This window comes from Protopterus annectens, chromosome 2.part1 (assembly GCF_019279795.1).
Source record: "Protopterus annectens isolate FY-2018-M chromosome 2.part1, PAN1.0, whole genome shotgun sequence".
Taxonomy (NCBI): domain Eukaryota; kingdom Metazoa; phylum Chordata; order Ceratodontiformes; family Protopteridae; genus Protopterus; species Protopterus annectens.
Window position 1 is genome coordinate 864,601,060 of NC_056729.1, and position 25,140 is coordinate 864,626,199.

Genomic DNA, 25,140 nt, shown 5'->3' on the forward strand with positions numbered 1-25,140 from the left:
GATCATTCCTAAAGCCACTTGCATTCAATACGCAGATGACTCCACCCTGATATGCTCGGACGTTTCTCTTGCCAAACTCCAAGTTGCAACCCAAAATTGCTTCTCCTTAGTTGAAAAATGGTTCTCAGAACTAAAGCTTCTACTAAATCCAACCAAAACTAAATTACTTCTATTTTTCCCCACACTAAATACCTCCCAAGGAAAAGAACCACCTAATACTACTACCCCAACCTTCATGTGTCCTCCAACAATGGAATCATAATCGAACCCGTCTCCCACACCAAACGTCTAGGGGTGACCATAGATAACAAACTTAAATTTGATTCACATGTCAGTCTGACCATTAAGTCTGTAAACAAAAAACTCGGGTCTTTGTATAAAATAAAAACTTTCTTAACTCAAGACACCAAACTAACTATTGCTAGGACCCACCTTCTGTCCACACTCCTCTATGTTTCCCCTGTATTCTCCTTCCTCAACAAGAAGGAACTCAACAAACTGTCTACAACCTATAACCACATAGCCAGATTTATAACAGGGATGCCCTATCGGACCCATCACTGCCAAAATCTAAGGACCCTGGAATGGTTAGAACTCTCCAACGCTCTCAAACTCAACCAACTCACTGAGGCATTTAAAATAATTAATCATCCAGAAAAAACTCCCTCACTGAACAAAATACTTACCCCTTACTCCAACCTCACATCCCTTAGGTCATCCAAAAGCCTACTAGTTCAAACCATTAAGTCTAACAACTTGGGAGGCGAAGCACTCTATGCAAATTCCATTGGCAAATCCTGGAATGCCCTGCCAAATAACCTAAGACACATGACCTCTCTTCACCAATTCAAAAAACACCTCAAAGACCTATTAAAGTCCCAATGGCTATGCCCTTGCTCTAATCCTGACTAATACTAAAACTCTCCTGGCCCACTAAAGTCCCTACCTAACCCACAAACCTAAGGTCTCATGTTCTAGCCATATTTAGACTAATTCTAAAGTTAGTTCATTCTAAGTATTGTACTTCTTTTAAACAATTGTATAACATCTATCTCGGATTTCTCTTTTAATGTAATAATTATTACTCTATCCTTGAATGTTATTAGTCAAACGAATACTTAAAATCCCAGGGTAAAGGACCTTTCTAACCCAAAAGTGTACTTTCTAACTAGCGACTGTGGCAGAAATTGTATCATTCAAGTATATGACACCAGCTATCTATCCTACTAGTTTTACTAGCGGACATTAATCTAAAAGCAAAGCAAAACAAGCAAGCTTACATTGTTTGCGGGTTCCTTTAGGACCCAGGAAAACCTGGGTGGTGTAGTCCCAGATTGTACTACATTGCATAAAATGAGTACTGGGCCTTTTCTATTTTCTTTTTTCTTTTTAAATTACTGACTCTAATATTAAGATTTAGTGGAGCGTTGCTTAAATAACTGCTTTAAACCATTATTCATATGTACTTAATTTGCCTTTGAACAACCTGTAGTATCACTATTAACAAAACTGTTTGCTGGACTCACACATGGCTGTAACTGCTAACTGCTTATGCTTAGTGTGATAAGTGTACTATGTCCCTTTGCTGTTACTTAGTGGTATTGTCATGTCATTGTAATGTTTTAATCATAACCTGCTAGAGCTAACTTGCAGTTTGATGATAAGCCTTCCATCTCTCTTACTTCTATTTCTCTTTAGATAACCCCCCACACTTGATGCCCACCGCGTGGATCTTAACTCCCCGACGCTGACCTTCAAGGACCCCCAGTGCGAACGCACAGACCAGCCTCCACCCAAGACTATTGCAATTAGTCAAACGAATACTTAAAATCCCAGGGTAAAGGACCTTTCTAACCCAAAAGTGTACTTTCTAACTAGCGACTGTGGCAGAAATTGTATCATTCAAGTATATAACACCAGCTATCTATCCTACTAGTTTTACTAGCGGACATTAATCTAAAAGCAAAGCAAAACAAGCAAGCTTACATTGTTTGCAGGTTCCTTTAGGACCCAGGAAAAACCTGGGTGGTGTAGTCCCAGATTGTACTACATTGCATAAAATGAGTACTGGGCCTTTTCTATTTTCTTTTTTCTTTTTAAATTACTGACTCTAATATTAAGATTTAGTGGAGCGTTGCTTAAATAACTGCTTTAAACCATTATTCATATGTACTTAATTTGCCTTTGAACAACCTGTAGTATCACTATTAACAAAACTGTTTGCTGGACTCACACATGGCTGTAACTGCTAACTGCTTATGCTTAGTGTGATAAGTGTACTATGTCCCTTTGCTGTTACTTAGTGGTATTGTCATGTCATTGTAATGTTTTAATCATAACCTGCTAGAGCTAACTTGCAGTTTGATGATAAGCCTTCCATCTCTCTTACTTCTATTTCTCTTTAGATAACCCCCCACACTTGATGCCCACCGCGTGGATCTTAACTCCCCGACGCTGACCTTCAAGGACCCCCAGTGCGAACGCACAGACCAGCCTCCACCCAAGACTATTGCAATTAGTCAAACGAATACTTAAAATCCCAGGGTAAAGGACCTTTCTAACCCAAAAGTGTACTTTCTAACTAGCGACTGTGGCAGAAATTGTATCATTCAAGTATATAACACCAGCTATCTATCCTACTAGTTTTACTAGCGGACATTAATCTAAAAGCAAAGCAAAACAAGCAAGCTTACATTGTTTGCGGGTTCCTTTAGGACCCAGGAAAACCTGGGTGGTGTAGTCCCTCGCTCATTTTCGCTACTGGCTCCGCCTCCCCACCCTGCCCCCTATTCCCACCCGCCCCCACTATCTCTACATTTATAGGGTCACTTAGCCCATCCCCCTTTACCACTAACCAACCACAACTGTCCCTCAATCTGACTCCTTTCCCTCCCACTTCCTTGTACTGCCTATACTACTAAGGCTACTCCCTTGGTCCACCCACCTACCAACCTCTATTCATCTTCCCTCCTTTTTCCCCCCTTAGCTTTTTTATATCCCCAATTTTTCTAAGGTTTTCTATCAACATTTCATACTCACTAACCTCTCCTCTCACCATGGATAGACACTCGTTTACTATCCTCCCCTTCATATCATTACTTCTTATTATTTCTTATCTTCTAACAAGTTACGAAACTCTACCCCTAGTAGGAGCCCACCTCCCAAATGGTCACACCTCTCTACATTCCCAAAATCCCTCTAATCTCATCCCCCCCTTTCACTACCCCATTAATAACCTGTTCTTCAAAACACCCCATCTTACCCCTCGCCACCCTAAAGCACCTAGATCTAAGGACACTCTCAAACTACTAATTAAACCCCAAAAAATATTTGACTACTTGAAAAAATCCATCACAAAAGATGGCGACATTCACCCCAACCCAGGCCCTAACTCTGACCCAGGTCTCAACATCTTGAAATCAGCTAGAACCTCAGCAGGCTCCCTCCTTATCTTTCACCCCAATCTAAGAAGTATCAATAATAAGGTCCATAACTTACATGCCATGCTTGCAACCCACTCCCCAGACATTATGTGTCTAATGGAAACATGGCTAAAACCTAGCACCAAGGATGAAGAAATCATCCCACCTGGGTATAACATTCTCAGATCTGATCATTTAACTAGAAAGGGCAGGGGAACAGCCGTCATGTTTAAGAACATGTTGAGCATCACTACGAACCCCCTCCAACCCCCTAAAATTCCTAACCTTGAACTGCTTGCCCTAAAGCTATCCCTCAACAAACAAAAAAGTATTAATCTCATAGTAGTCTATATACCACCAGGAAATAACGTTGAAAACCTTGAACAAATTCTTAATTGGTTAGCTACAACCTATCCCCAAGAAACCATAATACTAGGAGACGTTAATATCGATTGGTCCCTCTACTCCAATCACTCAAATCCTCTCCCCATTAACTTGCATGGCTTCTCTCAAAACATTCTATCTACCACCAGAATTGGGAATGCTCAACAAAAGGAGAGCATCATTGACTGGATCCTTACTAACAAAGCCCCAAATAACTATATTGCAGGGACTCTTCCCAACGACCTTAGTGACCACCTTATTACCTTTATCTTATAACACAAATGTCCAACATCAAGCCATCCCCAAACCAGGCTGGTCAGGAACAGTAAGAATTTTGTCCCACAACATTTTCTTGCTGACCTCAAAGCATGTAACTGGTCCTCCCTAAAAACGCTCCCCTTAGATGACAGTGTCTCTTATTTTAATGACACTTTCCTTAAGATACTTGACGCTCATGCTCCTAAAAGACTGACCAGGACCAAGGAACGTATCGCTCCTTGGCTAACAAAAGACACTGAATCCAAAATTAAACTCCGTTATCAGGCCTGGAATAAAAGGAGAGCTACCAAAACCCCCCTGGACCGGATCAAGTTTCTTCAGCTTAGAAACTCAACCAAATTAGCCGTCTTGACTGACAAAAAACAATATTTTTGTCACCTCCAAGACAAACACCAGCATAATCCCAAAAAATTCTGGGCTGGTTTCAAACATCTCCTTCGTCCAGGAAAATCGACCACCCCCACCCCTGGAAAACTCATAGGCAAAGATCCAGGAGAAATAGCTAGCACTTTCAATACATTTTTTACGGAGACCATCCAGTCTCTCGCCAATCAGCTTACCACTACTCCCTCATCCACAACCTCAACTAAAAACCCTCCTCAGTCCTCCCTTAACCTACAACCCACACCTACCTCCTATATTCGTATCCTCTTGAAAAAACTCAAACCAACTACCTTAGCGGCTGACCTACTCCCAGCCAATTACCTACAAATAGCATCTGACGCCATTGCCTACCCTGTTTCAATCCTGATCAACCGATCTATATCTGAAGCTTCTATCCCCTCAATCTGGAAAATCTCTTATATCATCCCTCTCCATAAAGATGGATCCTCCACTGACACATCTAACTACAGGCCATTAGCTATACTGTCCCCTCTAGCCAAAATTATGGAACGCTGTGTTCATAAACAACTCATTACCCATCTTTCTCAAAATAACCTCCTGTCTAACACCCAGCATGGATTCCACCCCCATCACAGCACAACCTCTGCTCTTCTCTCCTTTGTTGATTCAATCAACCAAAACCGCAATAATAAACTTATTTCCTCTGTGCTTTTTCTTGACCTATCAAAAGCCTTCGACATGGTGAACCACCAACAACTAATACAAACACTGCAAACCTTTCATCTTAGTAAATCAACAATAAGTTGGTTTAACGACTACCTATCTTGTAGAAAGCAGGCGGTTCAGTGGCAAAACAGGCTATCAGACCTACTCCCCACTAATATCGGTGTTCCCCAAGGATCTATCCTCAGTCCCCTTCTCTTTTCCCTATTTATTAACAGTTTACACACGATCATTCCTAAAGCCACTTGCATTCAATACGCAGATGACTCCACCCTGATATGCTCGGACGTTTCTCTTGCCAAACTCCAAGTTGCAACCCAAAATTGCTTCTCCTTAGTTGAAAAATGGTTCTCAGAACTAAAGCTTCTACTAAATCCAACCAAAACTAAATTACTTCTATTTTTCCCCACACTAAATACCTCCCAAGGAAAAGAACCACCTAATACTACTACCCCAACCTTCTGCGTGTCCTCCAACAATGGAATCATAATCGAACCCGTCTCCCACACCAAACTTCTAGGGGTGACCATAGATAAACTTAAATTTGATTCACATGTCAGTCTGACCATTAAGTCTGTAAACAAAAAACTCGGGTCTTTGTATAAAATAAAAACTTTCTTAACTCCGCACACCAAACTAACTATTGCTAGGACCCACCTTCTGTCCACACTCCTCTATGCTTCCCCTGTATTCTCCTTCCTCAACAACAAGGAACTCAACAAATTGTCTACAACCTATAACCACATAGCCAGATTTATAACAGGGATGCCCTATCGGACCCATCACTGCCAAAATCTAAGGACCCTGGAATGGTTAGAACTCTCCAACGCTCTCAAACTCAACCAACTCACTGAGGCATTTAAAATAATTAATCATCCAGAAAAAACTCCCTCACTGAACAAAATACTTACCCCTTACTCCAACCTCACATCCCTTAGGTCATCCAAAAGCCTACTAGTTCAAACCATTAAGTCTAACAACTTGGGAGGCGAAGCACTCTATGCCAATTCCATTGGCAAATCCTGGAATGCCCTGCCAAATAACCTAAGACACATGACCTCTCTTCACCAATTCAAAAAACACCTCAAAGACCTATTAAAGTCCCAATGGCTATGCCCTTGCTCTAATCCTGACTAATACTAAAACTCTCCTGGCCCACTAAAGTCCCTACCTAACCCACAAACCTAAGGTCTCATGTTCTAGCCATATTTAGACTAATTCTAAAGTTAGTTCATTCCAAGTATTGTACTTCTTTTAAACAATTGTATAACATCTATCTCTGATTTCTCTTTTAATGTAATAATTATTACTCTATCCTTGAATGTTATGTTTAAATACCTCTGTTCTTGTGGAGCTTTTCTCCCCGGGCCTCTACTGAAAATGGACATGTATCCAGCTAGACTAGCCCGGTCAACAAATGTAAAATAAAAAATAAAAAAATAAATTATTCAAAACTGTCTCAGTTGTTAATGTTGCAATGAAAACATACAAAGAAAAGGTTGTCTTTCTTGTTTCAGGTACAAGTGCAAAAAATTAATGGTGGATTTCCTTTGCAAAATTGTTTAGCAGATCTAAGTGGTAATATAAAATGCAGAGGTGCAGGGGTTATAAGCACCTGCATAGGGATTAATAACAGCAACTCCCTAGTAGAAATGTGAAATTAATTTTGTAAGGCCCAAATACTCTGAAAATTAATATGCAAATCTACAAAAGCAAACTGAATTCCAAAATTTGCTCTTAGAATTTAAATGTTTTTTGTATCGGGACTCTGCCCCCCCAAAAATCTTGATTTTTTTTAACTGAAATGTTAATTCCCACACTTAGTCTTGGGATTTTGGTCTTCATGGGGATGATCTTTGAAATTCTGCATCATATTTTTTTCATTCAAAGGTATCAGTGGGGAAAATGTTTGCATGTGTGCATATATTTATCATAAAAATTGTGCTACATAGATATGACAAAATGTGCATCTGACATGAAACATAGATATTTTTATTTATCCTAATGGCAGACTCTGGATAAAGGATATGATTAAAAATGGGTCTACTTTGTTTCATTGAAAACTCATTTCACTGAATTTCAGTTCACCCTCACCAAATCGCTGAAAGCTCAAATTATTGAAAACTCATTTCACCGAATCTCATTTCATTGAAGTGAAGTACTGGCACTGTGTAGAGTACTGTAAGGCAAGTAAAAGGTATATGCCCTTTTCCCCACTGTACTGCAATGCTGGAGTTAATATATATAGTTAGGGGGTGACACAGCCCCCCACATTGGGGGATGTGGGGAGGCATAATCTCCCACCTAGTTTGGTTTTATATTATATTTCACTGAAAGCTTACAATGCTGAATTTCAAAACACTACATTTTAAACCATAGACATGCATACTTATAACAGCAATGACTAACTCTTTCCAGAAGACAATATAAACCCAACACCCGCCCCCAACTATATATACTAACTCCAGGAGCTTTTAGCGATTTGGTGAGAGTGAACTGAAATTCAGTGAAATGAGTTTTCAATGAAACAAAGTAGACCAGATTAAAACGTATATCTAGAATGCAATGCAGTTGTTTTTACTTAGCTATATTGTTGGAGAGTCATCAGTAGTTCATCTGCACCTTGGTACTTTATCAAGAATTTCTTTATGCCCAAGTGCATCATCATTACTGTTAAAAGTCCCTTAAATTAAAGTTTGCACACTGCACATGCAAAACACAGACATGCCCTTAAAACATACTAACCCAGCTAAAACCACCTGCAAATGTGAAGATGTGCTTAGCTTAAAAAAGTAAAAATACATTAAAAATAATGTGTGCTAAGTAACAACAAAGCTTATATCTCCCTTTCTTATCAAGATAAAACAAGTAACCTCATACACTACACGCATAAAATATACATAGTTTTTCAATAAACAACACTGTTACAAAATCAGTCCCATATAAACCAAATGTGATAGTCAGTAAAATTAAATTAAATGAAAAATAAAATAAAATAAAACATCAGCTGCAACTAGCCAGTCAGGAACAGCATCACCAGAAAAATGAGCCAGTCTGATTATTTAAACCAGCTAACTAACATTAAACTAACTAAAAAAACAACTGAATGAAGATAAGTAACAAAGTATGTCGTAGACATACCTACACTACCAAAATGCACACACACACACACACACACACACACACACACACACACACACACACACACACACACACACACACAAAATAAAGTATTAAAACATACCCCAGAACTAGAGTAGAAAAACACCTACAGGGCATCCCATTCATAACAACTTGTTGATCCTACCTGAATTACTTTTTACATAGGTTCATAGGACGATACTAGGCTATTGGCTCAGAGGCCCTTATAAGCCTAGCCAAGAATTTCACTCATGTTCCCACAAAGTCAGCACCTGTTTTCTGTCTTGGTTTAATGATGGGGGCATAATGGGGTGAAGTTTCCTCTGAATTTGTCTGCCAGCAGGTTGGCTATAGCTATGGCATTTGTGTATGTGGCATTCTTGACCACCAGTTCAGGGCAGATTTGGGAGTTATTTTTGAGATTGTGGATGTATGCAAAGAAGGCCTTATGGTTGTCTTTAGTGGATGTGGCCAGTTTGTACTCGAAGTTAGAGTTAGAGGATTTCACCAGTGACCTCATTTGCTGGTTCAGACAAAGGAGAGATTGCTTCCAACTTGACATCTGCTCCTTCTTGGTCCTGGCCAGCAATTTTTTCCTTTTATTACAGAGTATGTTTATTGCTGCTAACTAATAGACAAGTTTACTCTTCCTTGAGGAAGATGATTTGGTCCTGTCAGGTATTGCTGAGTCCATGCAGCTATATGATCCAATGCATTGGCATTGATAAAGTCGAGGAATCTCTGGATGTTCGTGTTTGAGGTAGAATATATCTTTGACTCTATGGTTGGGTAGTTAAAGTCACTTGGGATCAGGGTAGGGGGTTGAATCTTGAAGGACTCAAGTAAGTCCAGACAGGTGGAGTGAGCCTCCTGACATGGTTGGGGGTATGTAGCTAGCTATAATTTCAATAGGTGTTTTGTCAGTAGTTAACCACACCTCGTGTGTCTCCTGTGCGTCATACTGTTTGACCAGCCTGGAGGTGTGTATGTCTTTGATACATATTGAAACTCCACCTCCTTTAGCTTTGTAGCCCTCTGTTTGGGGTCTGAAAGTATGGCAGGACAAGTAACCTGCTATGGCTGGGGTACTCTCCGCAGCTTTGAACCAGGTTTCAGTGACTGCACAAATGTCAGCATCTTCCAGGGTGAGGAATTCTTGCAATGAGTGCAGCTTCATGTTAAGACTCCTAGCATTTAGCAGCATGACCTTTAAATTTTGTTTAGAAGAATTTTTCATGTTGGTAATTTTGTCCTCATGACTTTGCCTAAATAAGACACTAGGGAGGGAAGCAAGAGCTTTTGCCAGAAGCCTGAAGCCCAGGGGAGACAGATGAAGGCCATCTCTGGCAAAGCATTGTGGTCTGTCAATCATGTCCTCCCAGGCTGTCAAATACAGTCTCCCCTTGGAATGACACCAGAAACTAAACCAGTTGTTAAAGTCAATCATTTTCTATTTGTACTGAGGCATCATTCTGGGTGATGGTAGGATGTTGCATAAGGCTAGGGACATATCTGCCTGGGACACATATTCAGTGAGCTTATTCATGTCTGGCTTCATATAGTCCAGAGAGATACATTTCTAGTCATTCACATCAACATGGACAGAGTCATAACAGTACCTGTTGTTGAGAGACATGAGTGCGTGAGTGATATGGCAGATTCTAGCACCTGACAAGCAACTTACCGTGACTTTCCCCTTGTCTAGCCTGGTGAGGGGCACATCTGTGTGTCTCATGATAGAGTCTCCTATGACTAGTATGTTGGGTTTGTGGCTGGGCCTTAGAGTGTGTGAGACACAGGCATGTGTACTACGTGTGGTGCTTATTGCAGTGGGTTGTGATGTGCGTGTGTGCTTTTGCCTTGGAGGTCTCTTTTGTTTAGGTATGTTTTTGTTGAGAACCTCCACATATGTAGGAATGTACTGTACAGGTGTGAGTGGTGTTAGAGGTGTGAATCTGTGGTGTTTGTGCAGACAAACTTTTCAGTGCCAGATGCACTGGCTTGTGATTGAGACAGCAAGGATTCTATATTCTTAATGTAATTGCATCTCTCCTAGGTGGTAGAAGATGAAAGTTGTGTACATGAGGCAGTTGCTACACTGTCTCAGGATGCCCATATCAACAGGACTAGCAGGAGAAACCACAGGAAATTGTTTGTCCGTGGTTGTCAGGTTCTGTGGAAGAAAGGTAAAGGATGATAGTGTGATCAGAATAGAGTACCTATAGGTGTGAGTAGGGATGGATAAAATCATAGTAGTTGAAATTAACATAGTCTAATGGAATTAGTTGTAGAAAGGTGAAACAAAGTTAAAAATACAAGAAAAACAGACATATATGGAGAATGTGGCATCTGGCTTGTGTAAAAAGTGAAGTTCAGAACTAGTAGTTTCACTAGTGAGGCAATGTAGTGACCAGGGACCAATATCAAGCACTGGAGAACTGAAAAAAATAATAATAAAAAGTGGTGAGGATTGATGCTCCTTGATTACTGGGTCAGTGTTGGGGCGTCGCACCTGATATCTAGGAAACTATGTCCTGGTCACTTGTCTTTAAATTTTTAGATGATCATATATATAAAGTTCACTGGTTAATAAATGTTTATGGGTGGAGAAATAACAGACATCTAAGACACTCTCAGTCTTAATATGTGAGCAATTATGCTAGATCACCTATACTCACAAAAAATAAGGACTGCAGAGCTCAGAATATCAACAAAGAAATATATTTCTTATGTCTTCCAGTTAAGGCCATCCTAGAGCTGTAAGACATCAAGTTTAGAGACCTATAAACATCTCTGCAAAATTAGACTTTTCCAAATTATATCAGAATTTTCAGTAATATTAGGATACCTCTGTAAATATGCAAATAAGTGAGTTATGTGTTGGCTCATTATAATTCTTAAACATTATAATACTGTTTGTGATGAAAAATATACCAGCACTGGTGTTTACTGCACTGACAGATATTTCTAAGTGTCCAGAGGTAAATAAATAATAGATAAAAAATTCATCTATCCAGTCTCTACACTTTCTTTCATATAGTTCATGATTCTGAGGTTCAGTGGCTATCCTAACATGAAATGGATTAAAGGCAGGGATGAGATGAGGATGGACTTATCCATCTCTGTTCAAACATATTCATATATTTCCACTCATGCACATAACCTAATATATCACTAATCAGCCTACAGTAATGTTTTTGGAATGCAGAAGGAAACTAAAGAACATGGCAGAAACTCACATGAACATGTGGAAAACTTACAGAGTCCAAACAGAAGATACCCTTGAAAAGATCAAACATGGTTACTACCTAGAAGCTGTAGTTTTATTGGCCATTTTGCGTCAATTCTAAACTCCTTGATCTGTCTCTCTTAAAACCAGGCTGCCTCATGGTTTTGTTGTCTTTTCAGGCTTGCTAGTTGTTGCTGAAGCACCTACCAAGGGGAGAAAACACTGAGAGAAGAAAAGGAGCCACTTTTGTGATTTTGAATATTTTCTTCTGATTTTTTGTTAAGTTTTACTGCTTTGCCGCCTACTTTTTGGCATTTTCCAGCTTGCTAAAGTTTATATCTGTAACAGTAACAGTACTTGGAACACATCTAGAGGCTGTTTACTGCATTTCCTGTGTTGCACTTAATTTAAAATCGTTTTTTTCTCTAAAAACTGCATTTTACCTGATTTTGGCCTAGCACTCAAGTGTGGGGTCATTTATTGCACTGTTGTGATTATTTTGCTGCTTGTGTATCTCAGCTACCTTTAAACTACAAAAAAAAAAAAAAAATCTTGCTTTTTTCCCACTTTCTGAAAGTTAAGGAAGTTCAGTTACAGATTTGCTGTTCTGAACTGTTTGGAAGTTTCTAGAAGGCCAGTGCTTGCTTGGGCTAAAGGGAAGTCTCTGTGTTCACCAGTGGGAGTGGTTAACACTGAACAGCCTGCCTATCCCTAGAGGAGTGGTTACTACCTAGAAGCTGTAGTTTTATTGGCCGTTTTGGATCAATTCTAAACTCCTTGATCTCTCTCTCTTAAAACCAGGCTGCCTCATGGTTTTGGCATCTTTTCAGGCTTGCTAGTTGTTGCTGAAACACCTACCAAGGGGAGAAAACGCTGAGAGAAGAAAAGGAGCCATTTTTGTGATTTTAAGTATTTTCTTCTGATTTTTTGTTAGGTTTTACTGCTTTGCTGCCTACTTTTTGGCATTTTCTGGCTTGCTAAAGTTTATATCTGTAACAGTAATAGTACTTGGAACACATCTAGAGCCTGTTTACTGCATTTTCTGTGTTGCACTTAATTTAAAATTGCTTTTTTTTCTCTAAAAAATGCATTTTACCTGATTTTGGCCTAGCACTCAAGTGTGGGGTCATTTATTGCACTGTTGTGATTATTTTGCTGCTTGTGTATCTCTGCTACCTTTAAACTACAACAAAAAGAAAAAAAAAAAACTTGCTTTTTCCCACTTTCTGAAAGTTAAGAAAGTTCAGTTACAGATTTGCTGTTCTGAACTGTTTGGAAGTTTCTAGAAGGCCAGTGCTTGCTTGGGCTAAAGGGAAGTCTCTGTGTTCACCAGCGGGAGTGGTTAACACTGAACAGCCTGCCTGTCCCTGGAGGAGTGGTTACTACCTAGAAGCTGCAGTTTTATTGGTCATTTTGGGTCAATTCTAAACTCCTTGATCTGTCTCTCTTAAAACCAGGCTGCCTCATGGTTTTGGCATCTTTTCATGCTTGCTAGTTGTTGCTGAAGCACCTAACAAGGGGAGAAAACACTGAGAGAAGAAAAGGAGCCACTTTTGTGATTTTAAGTATTTTCTTTTGATTTTTTGTTAAGTTTTACTGCTTTGCCACCTACTTTTTGGCATTTTCCGGCTTGCTAAAGTTTATATCAGTAACAGTACTTGGAACACATCTAGAGCCTGCTTACTGCATTTCCTGTGTTGCACTTAATTTAAAATAGATGTTTTCTCTAAAAACTGCATTTTACCTGATTTTGACCTAGCACTCAAGTGTGGGGTCATTTATTGCACTGTTGTGATTATTTTGCTGCTTGTGTATCTCTGCTACCTTTAAACTACAAAAAAAAAAAAAAAAAAAATCTTGCTTTTTTCCCACTTTCTGAAAGTTAAGAAAGTTCAGTTACATATTTGCTGTTCTGAACTGTTTGGAAGTTTCTAGAAGGCCAGTGCTTGCTTGAGCTAAAGGGAAGTCTCTGTGTTCACCAATGGGAGTGGTTAACACTGAACAGCCTGCCTGTCCCGGGAGGAGTGATTACTACCTAGAAGCTGTAGTTTTATTGGCCATTTTGGGTCCATTCTAAACTCCTTGATCTCTCTCTCTCTTAAAACCATAAAACTCTCTTTTTGCGCGGTTTTGCGCACTGAGCAGCGTCTGGCAGAGCCACCTAAATAGCAAGTACAAGTATGACTCCGTCATTGTCCATGCTGATGTGAATGACCTGAGACGTACCTCCCTGGACTACATGAAAAGAGACATAGACGAGCTCTCTGACCATGTAGCCCAGGCTGGTATGACCCTGACCTTGAGTAGCATCTTGCCCTCACCAAGAATGATGCCACAGTATAAAGACAAAATGATCAGTTTCAACAATTGGCTAAAGTATTGGTGTCATTCAAAGGGGTTCCAGTGTCTGTCATCCTGGGATGACATGCTCGACAAGCCACGTTGCTTCGCTAGGGACGGCTTGCACCTGTCACCATTAGGCTTTCGTATACAGGCCAAGGCTCTTAACACCCCCATAGTGCCTTTTTTAGGCAAGGCTCAAAGGACAAACCCACCTCCATAGACAAAGCAAGGATAAAAAAACTAAAGGTAATGCTACTCAATGCCAGAAGTCTAAACCTTAAGATGCACGCACTCGAGGCTCTCCTCAGTATGGAGGAAATCGATGTCTGTGCAGTAACAGAAACCTGGTTCAAGGCTCCTGAGAGCACCCCAGCACTACCAGGTTATAACTCATACCATGCTTCGCCCCAAAACTCAGACCGAAGCACAAAAGGAGGGGGAGTATCTATATTCATCAAAGATACCTACACCTCCAGGTTAGTGGCACTGCACGAAGCATCTGAAATCATCCATGTACAACTAACAGTGGGCAAAACTGCCTTTCAGTTTGTAACCTGCTACAGAACACCCTCCCTATTACAGGAGCCCAACTTGGCATTCCTGAGGACACTGGAGAATATGAAGGTCTCTCTAAACACTATGTTATTGGGTGACTTCAACTACCCAAACATTGACTGGGAAAACTACTCAAGCCCAAACACCCTTGCCCAACGGTTCCTTGAATTTATAAACTCAAACGCAATGGAACAACTGGTCACCACTCCCACAAGAGGGAACAACATATTGGACCTGGTCATCACCAACATGGGGACTCTATGTTTCACACCAGAGGTAAACCCCTCATTGGTAAGATTAGACCATAAACAAATTTCCCTGGACATCCATATCCCGTCCCCACCCCCAGCCAAGGAAATCACTGTAAAGAATTTCTCAAAAGCCAACTTTGCACTTCTCAAGACTGAGGTGGAATCCTTCAAAGCCCCTGGGCCAGAGGATAATACAGCCAAATCCGCAGAATCCTTTATAAATGCATTCTATGAGCACCTGCAGGAATGCATGGATCGTGCTATCCCAAATAAAACCAAGACTCACTCCTCCAAAAACAGGAGACCGGTCTGGTGGACCCCAGCCATAAATAAGCTATACAACAGAAGGAGGAAGCTACTACATGACAGAGCAAAATCCCAAAAAGGGAAGGCATCTCTGATCAGTATTAGCAAGAAACTTCGATCCCTCATAAAATCATCAAAGGCCAGTTTCGAAAGAAAAAATGCCCTAGACACTAAAGATAATCACAAGGCCTTCTTTAGTTATGTCAGGAACATGGGCGGAAACTCCAAGATATGCTCTGAATTGTTGCACAACGGTACAAAATATACCAAACCTACAGACATAGCCAACATCCTGGCAGACAGATTCAGCGCAAACTTCTCCCCCCCCTTCCCCCCAAAGGAGCAAATGCCTATCCCAACTGAATGTAACCTCCCTGACATCACAGATGCACAGGTGAAAGCTGCCCTCTCCAAAGCAAAAAACACAGCATCTATGGGATTGGACGGTGTCCCAGGCTATGTCTTACACAAGCTCCAAGAAGAACTGAACCCTCACATTAAGTCACTGTTCAAACTTAGCCTAACTACAGGATATGTACCCAAAGAATGGCGTACAGCTACAGTGGTCCCACTCCACAAAGGTGGTGCCACAACGGACCCCGGACACTATCGCCCCATAAGCCTGACTAGTCTGGTCTGTAGAGCTATGGAGTGTATTATCATGGAACTCATAAACAAAGACATTGGGAGCCTCCAGACACTGGACCCTATCCAATTCGGCTTTGTTAAGGGCAGTTCTTGCCTCTTAAACCTAGTTGATTTCTTTGAAACAGTTACCAAAGCCATAGATGAGGGCAAGGTAGTCCACACAGCCTACCTGGACCTCACAAAAGCCTTCGACACAATAACCCACTTGGGCATCATAAATAAGCTTACCAGCTTAAATATCAACCCCTATATCACAAGATGGGTTGCAAACTGGCTCAGAGATAGAACCCACATGGTCAGAATCGCAGGTGCCATGTCCGAATCCAAACCAGTTACAAGTGGCGTCCCACAGGGCTCAGTTCTGGGACCTCTCTTGTTTGGTATACTTCTCTGAGGCTAACATGGGGGAATTATGGCTGACAAAGTTCGCAGATGACTGCAAACTGGGGGCCATAATCGAATCTCCAGCTGACACAAGCATCCTCCAAAAGGGTCTCACAGAGACAGATGCTTGGTGCCAGAGCCACGACCTCAAGCTAAATGCTAAAAAGTGCATAGTCATCCCCTTTGGGAAAAACAAGGTGCCCACAAATTACCACATAGGTGGTAATCCTTTAAGTACGGAAGAAATAATTAGGGATTTGGGGACCAACGTAGATAGTAATCTCTCCTTTGATAATCACGTTGCCAAAGTGGTTAGAAAGACCTTCTATATAGCCCACCTTATCACGAAAGGGTTCGCATCTAGATCAAGAGAGGTCATTGTGCCCCTTTACTCGTCACTCATCAGGCCTATAATTGAATACAATGCCCCTTTTGGGATGTACCTTACCCGAAACCTGCAGCAACTGGAGAGACCCCAAAAGTACCTCACCAAGAGGATCATGGGCTACAAACAAATGTCCTATGCAGCTCGACTAAAGAAACTCCAGCTCTACTCAGTTGCTTACCGCCTACTCAGAGGCGATCTATGCCTGACATACAAAGCCATGTCAAACCCAGAATTAATGGACATGCTCCACCTCAAAAAATCCAAGTCCCTTAAAGCTACATGCTCCAGGGACCTAAACCTCAGCACAAAAATAAATAGGACATGCTGGAGGGACAGATTAATTTCCCAGAGGCTCCCCTCACTCTGGAATAGAATCCCAATTCATGTTAGACATAGCCCCTCGCTGCCCCTCTTCAAGCGAAATTTGGACGCGTGGATGGGAAATCACAAATTCACCCCTGGGATCTCTCCTGTGTCCCTGCTAGACAGAGGCACAGTAAACTAATCTTAAAAGGGTACCGTCTGTGACCTACTTTACAGAGGCACAGTAGGCTAATCTATTAGGGAGGCGGAAGCCAAATACACTCTGGCTAGGCTTATAAATGCCCTAGGGCAGATAGCCTAGTATCTACCTATGAACCTATGAACCTATGGACCAAATGCTGAAAGACAGCAGTGCTAACTGCAGGACACAACCAGTCCTTACAGGCACACAAAATATTTAGATTTTAGGCTAAGGGAGAATGTAGAACAGCATTTACTTCTTCCCCAAATATGCTCTGTCATGTCTCAGGACAATTGTTCTGTCAAAGCTGTAAGTGTTTCTATGCTGTCATGCCTCAGGACGATTGTTCTGTCAAACCTGTATGTGTGTTTGTGTGCTGTCATGTCTCAGGGTAATTGTCCTGTCTCAGATGTATGTGCATTTGTGTGCTGTCATGTCTTAAGGTAATTGTCCTCTCTGAGCAGTATGTGTGTTTGTGCACTGTCATGTCTTAGGGCTACAGTTCTGTCTGAGCTGTATGTGTGTTTGTGCACTGTCATGTCTCAAGGCATTTGTCCTGTCTGAGCTGTATGTGTGTTTATGCAATGTCATGTCTCAGCTCGACTGTCCTGTCTGAGCTGTATGTGTGTTTGTGCACTGTCATGTCTTAGGGCTACAGTTCTGTCTGAGCTGTATGTGTGTTTGTGCACTGTCATGTCGCAAGGCATTTGTCCTGTCTGAGCTGTATGTGTGTTTATGCAATGTCATGTCTCAGCTCGACTGTCCTGTCTGAGCTGTATGTGTGTTTGTGCACTGTCATGTCTCAGGGCATTTGTCCTGTCTGAGCTGTATGTGTGTTATGCAATGTCATGTCTCAGCTCAATTGTCCTGTCTGAGCTGTATGTGTCTTTGTAAGCTATCATGTCTCAGGGCTATAGTCCTGTCTGAGCAGTATGTGTTTGTGCAATGTCATGTCTCAGGGCAATTGCCCTGTCTGAGCTGTACGTGTGTTTGTGCACTGTTATGTCTCAGGGCTATAGTTCTGTCTGAGCTGTATGTGTGTTTGTGCACTGTCATGTCTCAGGGGTATAGTCCTGTCTGAGCTGTATACGTGTTTCTGTGCTGTCATGTCTAAGGGCTATAGTCCTGTCGGAGCTGTAAGCGTGTTTCTGTGCTGTCATGTCTAAGGGCTATAATCCTGTCTGGGCTCTATGTGTGTTTGTGCACTACCATGTCTCAGGGTGATTGTCCTGTGTGAGCTGTATGTGTGTTTGTGAGCTATCATGTTTCAGGGTTATTTTTCTGTCTGAGCTTTATGTGTGTTTGTGCGCTGTCATGTCTCAAGGTAATTGTCCTGTCTGAGCTGTATGTGTGTTTGTGTGCTGTCATGTCTCAGGGCTATAGTCTTGTCTGAGCTGTATGTGTGTTTGTGTGCTGTCATGTTACGTGGAATTGTGCACTGTCATGTCTCAGGGCTATAGTTCTGTCTGAGCTGTATGTGTGTTTGTGTGCTGTCATGTCTCAGGGCAATTGTCTTGTCTGAGCTGTATATGTGTTTGTGCACTGTTATGTCTCAGGGTGATTGTCCTTTCTGAGCAGTGTGTGTGTTTGTGCGATGTCATGTCTAAGAGTGACTTTCCTGTCTGAGCTGTATGTATGTTTGTGAGCTGTCATGTGTCAGGGCTATTGTCCTGTCTGAGCTGTATGTGTGTTTGTGTGCTGTCATGTCTCAGGGCAATTATCTTGTCTGAGCTCTAGGTATGTTTGTGTGCTGTCATCTCTCAGGGTGATTGTCTTGTCTGAGCTGTATGTGTGTTTGTGCACTGTCATGTCTCAAGGTGATTGTCCTGTTTGAGCTGCATGTGTGTTTGTGTGCTGTCATGTCTCAGGGCTATTGTTCTGTCTAAGCTGTATATGTCTATGTTCACTGTAATGTCTCTCGACTATTGCTCTGTCTAAGCTGTATATGTGTTTGTCTACTGTCATGTCTCAGTGCTATTGTCCCCTCTGAGCAGTATGTGTGTTTGTGCACTGTCATGTCTCACTACCATTGCTCTGTCTAACCTGTATATGTGTTTTTGAGTTGTCTTGTCTCAGGACTACTGTCCTGTTTAAGCTGTATATGTCCGTGTGTGCTATGTCTTAGTACTATTGTCCTAAGTTGTGTATGTGTTTGTGTACTGTACAGCTGCACACACTCCAAACTGACACATGCATGCCATATATCTGGCAGCAAAAGATTTCCTTTACATATGCAGCAACACATTCCTAATTGTTATTTGATTGTGTAGTTTCTTTGCACTAGCAGTTTTAGAAGTCATTGTTAAACAGACACCACCTCATTAAGATGTGCTAATTGCTAACTACAGTATGTGCAACTATGTTTGCAGATGGTTCTACACAAACAGTGAGACAACTATAACAGATTCACCAATCAGGATTAGAGGAGAGATGATATAAATAAAGAAAATGTTCAGTTGACAGATCTCCCACAGGTCAGATATAAATTTCTAGAACTGTCTTTGTCTTGTTTTCATCCCCAGGGAAAACAAAATGCTGTTATCATGTGGCTCCTTATAGCATTTGGTTTTCCAACTGCTTGCAGTTTGGACATACCCATCATCTGTCGGGATCATCGCAGATCTACTTTGCTGGAGGTTATTGTAAAAATCAGACTTCACTCACATCATGATTAACATCTGCTGTTGAGCTTTAATCCTGCATGTGATTACTGGTCTGTGTTGTTTCATAGCCCTCAGGTAAATACTACTACAGCAAAGAAGTTCTCTGATGTGGATGATTCAAAACTTTTGCAGTAGATGGGATTCGCTGATCCCTAAAAAATGAAGCCAGCAATGAAATGCTCATACCAAAGGTTATGCAGTGAATCCATTTTATTACAATTTGTGGTGTTACTGGGGCTCCCGAATCTCCTTCTAGTTAGACTAAAGCTTTGATCCATGTGATAATCTTTCACATACTTAGCTTATGCAGCTCACATTAGTGCAGTTTAGCCAATGCTGACAATCCTCTTTCGGCCAAGATAACTCTTGCTGGTCAAATGAGTCTGGGAAATCTAATATTCTGATCCATTAAGCAAACAGAGCACAGGAGTAGGGGCCGCTTACTACAGTAAATTCTGGGGCTGTTGCAGTCAGTACCTAATTTGGTTTTTGAATGGGAGTTCCTTCGTTGAAGGTTGTGCGTTAGGCCCGGCAAGCCAGCATGTAAAACTCTACTGCCAATCATTAGCGGACTGGAGTTCTGCTGTGGCGACCCCTAACCGAGAAAAAGCCGAAAGATATTGTCAAAAGAACCTTGACTAAATTCCTTATTGAGAATAACAAAATAGCAGGTGTCTTACACCTATGAAGGAACAATGCCAGAAACAAAGTAGCAGAAATGTTGCTAAACTCAGTCACTGCTGAATTGTTTACATAATTTTACTATGAATCAATAGAATCTTAAAGTGGAAAGGTGGGATCCATAAGATTTAGGAAAGAAGTGAACACTGGAAAAATACAGACCCATTTGTCCAGTCAGTTTTTTTTTTTTTTTTTTTTTTTTTGATTATTTCAGTTCTGAGTACATTTACCTGGATGCTTCAATAGTTAGCTATCTCCTAACATGGGTTTTTCATTTCTCCAGTCTTGATTGGTAAGCTACATTTTATAACCTTCTTGGTCATTTGCTCACAGTGTAAAATCTTAAAGGGAACATTGTTAAGGGCTGTTATACATGGTAACTGCATTATTTTCTGAATCGTGTTTTGATCAGCACTTCCTGTTGAAAATGACTACTTTTTGAAGTTATATTCAGTTTGTTCTGAGACAACCTTAATCATGAAGCAGCCATGCACATTTGGTAGTCTTGGTGTTTAGTAGTGAAAGGAAGGGAAAGCAGGGGAAAAAAACTGTCATGATTTATGATCTTACTAAATACACAATACTTTTTTTTGAGACGTCTTTTTTGTATGTCTCTCTCTCATAGAAGTGGCATTTAGTCAATAAAGTTTCAGTGGTGTTGCCCTACATCCAGTATTATACAGAACATGAGTGATTTAGAAATCTTATGTTCACACTCCTCTTAAAAGGCTTTATTCCTCCCAAGCATTCTAGCTGTAGTTGCATAATTCTTTCAAAAAAAAAAAAACACAGTAGCTTCTAAAACTATTCTAAAGGTAAAGCCACGATACTGTAGCTCCCATGATCTGAAAATCAATATCAAGAAAAAAAAACTCCTATTTGATAACATACCTAGATAGAACATTACTCTTCTGGTACTCATCTTTGATAAGAAGAAGAAAAAGAAAGCATTTGACAGAGTTAGGTGGCTCTTTTCTCAAACAAACTTTATGTCAGCTTTATTATTATTATTATTAGTAGTAGCAGTATTATCAGCATGGCTAGTGAGGAGTCTTAATGCATACAGACAACAGAACACTAGTCAAAATACCAGTCAAAAATAAGAGTGCCACATCACTCCTGTTCTCCTTTCTTACAGCAGCCTAAATAGGAAATCAAACTGTCAATGACCGATACCTCCATTTGCACACTGTCTAAACTTTTATCTGCAGACGGCCTTTTGGATGATTTAACAAAATGCTTATCATTCTATTCCACCACTTATGGACATCTAATCATTTAGCCTTTGTCATTCTCTCAATGAGCAAAATGAAAACAGATAAGAGCAAAAATGAACAAGTCACCATTATGCAACTTCAGGCTGCATAAAAACAGCTCTAAACATTTGAGTGCTTCTATTTTCTGCCAACCTTCAGAAAACTGTCATTATTAATTACTAAGTAATTCCCTGGGAAAACAAGGATTAAACTGAACAGCGGAACAGCCTCCCTCTAAACATCCCAAGCAGAGTGAAAGGTTTCCTTGTGGGTAATTAACTGGTTTCCTTGTGGGTTATTAACTGGTTTCCATGTGGGTAATTAACTGTTGTGCTGATGCTTAAGGGTTATTGCTGTGTGGTCATTTATTTATGTTATCAATATGTCAACATGTCAGTTTTTTTTAGTTCTGTTACTCCTGGTCTGCATGATATCGGACAAGTATTTTGCACAACTCTAGTGAGGGGACGTAGCCATACCGCTCAGCTGTCCAGACATTTTGACTGATATTTTTGCTCTACTCCTTGTATAATTTGTGGTTTTCTGGCAAATCATCAAGGATGGAAATCACTAAATAATGACAAACATTTGGGTTTCAAACCTCATATCCTTCAGAAAATGTATGCTAATTTAACGCATTTTATTCTGTCAACCTTCTAAGTTTATAACAGCAATATTTAAAATCTGCCCCTATTTTTTGGCTTTTGCCCCCTCATTATTTTTGGCTTTGTCCAAATTTCTTGGGCTAAGAGGCTGAGAGGTACATAGTACCTGCGTTGTGCGAGTGCAGACACCCATTGAAGAAACAATGCTTTTGAAGTGTGTGTAATATTCAGCAAGGTGATATGCTAGACTTGTTTTTTATGTGATATAGATCTTTCAAGTGTAATGGTTTGCAGTGTATACTCAATTAGTCATTATAGACAACAACATAAGTCACACATATGGTAATACTACTACAGGCAATGTATCACCTGTGACTGCTCTTTCACCAAAGCTGTACATCATCGCAAATAAACTACTGTTCATGTATGATGTAGGAAGTCTCGTAATGTCTTCACAAATATTCTTAAAAAGTAAAAAAAACCTACAGGATGGCTTTATTTTTCCAGATTCTCTCTCTCTCTCTCTCTCTCTATATATATATATATATATATATATATATATAATATAATATTGATTTAATATTTGACAAACTGGAAAAGGACTGAAGTTAATGAGAATCCTGGCATTTATGATGATTAGGTGTTAAGATTTTTAGATACTGGAAATACTGCCCAACTTGAAATGTGCCTTCAATCACCAAGATGTTTTCTTGGCAGCATAAACATAAAATGTCTAAGAGAATATCTCCAGAACAGTGAAAGGATTTCCCATACTCTTTGTCTAACAAAATTCACCTCAAATGAATCGTGTCAGATGGCAGATAGAAATTTCAAGAGGCATCTGTAGTGAATTATTGAAACAAGTCATAATTATACTACAAGACATTTGCAACTTTACAGTTTTAAAATAAAAGTTGCAGCTTTTTTGAGTTTCTGCAGATCACTAATTATTTTCTTTATTCCCTACCATGCTTCAGCAAAGCAGCATCAGAAAACCACAGGCTAATGCAACTAATTATAAACCCTGAATGTGGCTAATCTGCTAAAGAAAAAATGTAAGCCCATAACAATTAAAAACAATGAAGTTAGTTAGTGACCAAAGTCGCTTTCATGGCTTTTTGTAATGAAATTTATAACAGAGGTTCATAGTAAACATAGCATACGCAAAGCAATAAGTAACATTCATTATTCCACTAGGTTGCCCATTTACATAAAGGCTTGGCAGCTGACATAATAGTTAAGGTGTTTACCTTAAAGATGCAAAGTATAGGGTTTTATTCTCACCTTTGGCCACCATCTCGTTATTGGCTAGGCGTGTAATAGTCTAAAGACTGATCAGCTAGTATGAACCGTATTAGTATAAAATTTGTTGTGATCCTTTCCTGGGATGAGAGCAAATGCATACTTCATCTGGACCTGTGACATCATGATGTTTACTTCATACAATATGTTGTTTTTAGTGGAGCTTAATGTATTTTTCACTTTGTATGTAGCTCAAACAGTGAAGGAATGGTTGACAAGATGTATAACAACTCTACTAAAAATGCTTTCAGGGTCTGCTGGAGGTAATCTGATGTTTTACTTTCTTTCCTTCTTCCTTTCGCTTTGTGATGTCCTGTGCATGTGCTGTATTTTAATAATAGCATATTTTGACTTACGGATATTTGCTGAATCAGGTGGCCCTGCTAAAAGCACACATTCTTGTGTTAAAAGCATCTGTTCCCTCCAGATAGAGAGGAAATGTCTGTTTCATATTTCTGTCATATAAAAGAAGTTCACATGATTAGAACACATCCTATTTATTTTGTGTGCAAGGTTATGACCAAATATTTTGAGTGGAAGCACACTGCCATTCTGGCATTGGTAAGACAGTGATCTTGGTAGAATAGTGAAATTTACCCTTAAAATTGAAGTGTCTCAGTGTCAATGTAAGGTCCAGTGACAATCTGAACTTCTCTGGAAAAAATCCCTGATGAAGCATGTTGTGATACAGTTCATTATATCCACATTATGACATTATGACAGTGCCATTGCTTTATAAAACCATTTTATAATTCATAATTCTGCCACTCTTGTCAGCAACTCCAAAATGAACATGTTGTTTTAGACACTGAGAATACAAATTATGAATAAGCATATAAACAGTTCTAGCACCCTGTTATGAATAAGTATGTAAACAGTTCTAGCACCACTGTGAAGAATAAGCATATAAATAATTCTAGCACCATTGTTATGAATGAGCAGGTAAACAGTTCTAGCACCATTGTTATGAATAAGTATGTAAACAGTTCTAGCACCACTGTTATGAATAAGTATGTAAACAGTTCTAGCACCACTGTTATGAATAAGCATGTAAACAATTCTAGCACCACTGTTATGAATAAGCATATAAACAATTCTAGCACCACTGTTATGAATAAGCACGTAAACAATTCTAGCACCACTGTTATGAATAAGCATGTAAACATTTCTGGTACCAGTGCATCACTGTTATGAAACATCATTGCAACTACTTTCCTCATTTCCGAGGTCTTATCTGAAGTTCTATACTTCATTCTAGAGACCCCTATATATAGATGAGACATGTAGAAGGAAAGCAGTGTAAAGAGGGAATTAACTAAACTGATGGAGACTATATGGGAAAGATGATGACTGTTTCCTACTAGATGTCAGGGATCTTTCCTTGCATATAATCACTGGATCTATAGATGCCAAGAGCTGGTACGACAGGTATATATATATATATATATATATATATATATATATATATATATATATATATATATATATATATATATATATATATATATATAAAATCATATGGGTGCAGTAATATTATTAAAGTGAAGAGCTGTATCACATGGTATACCTTCTAAGGTACAGGGGAATTACTAAGAAGTACACAATCATAGAATAAGTGCTGGAAATTGATAAAATTCTGGACAGGCATCATGAAGAAACAGTACAGTAAATAATGGAAACGTTTTAAATACAAGTGGGCATTATAATGCAGGCAGGGACATGTAGTACAA

General features: G+C 39.9%; 1 protein-coding gene across 1 annotated transcript in view; it reads right to left on the reverse strand.

The window, feature by feature from the left end:
- FAM149A (family with sequence similarity 149 member A) overlaps positions 1 to 25,140 on the reverse strand; it is a 641,502-nt gene that overhangs the window by 614,847 nt on the left and 1,515 nt on the right. The window lies entirely within an intron of this gene.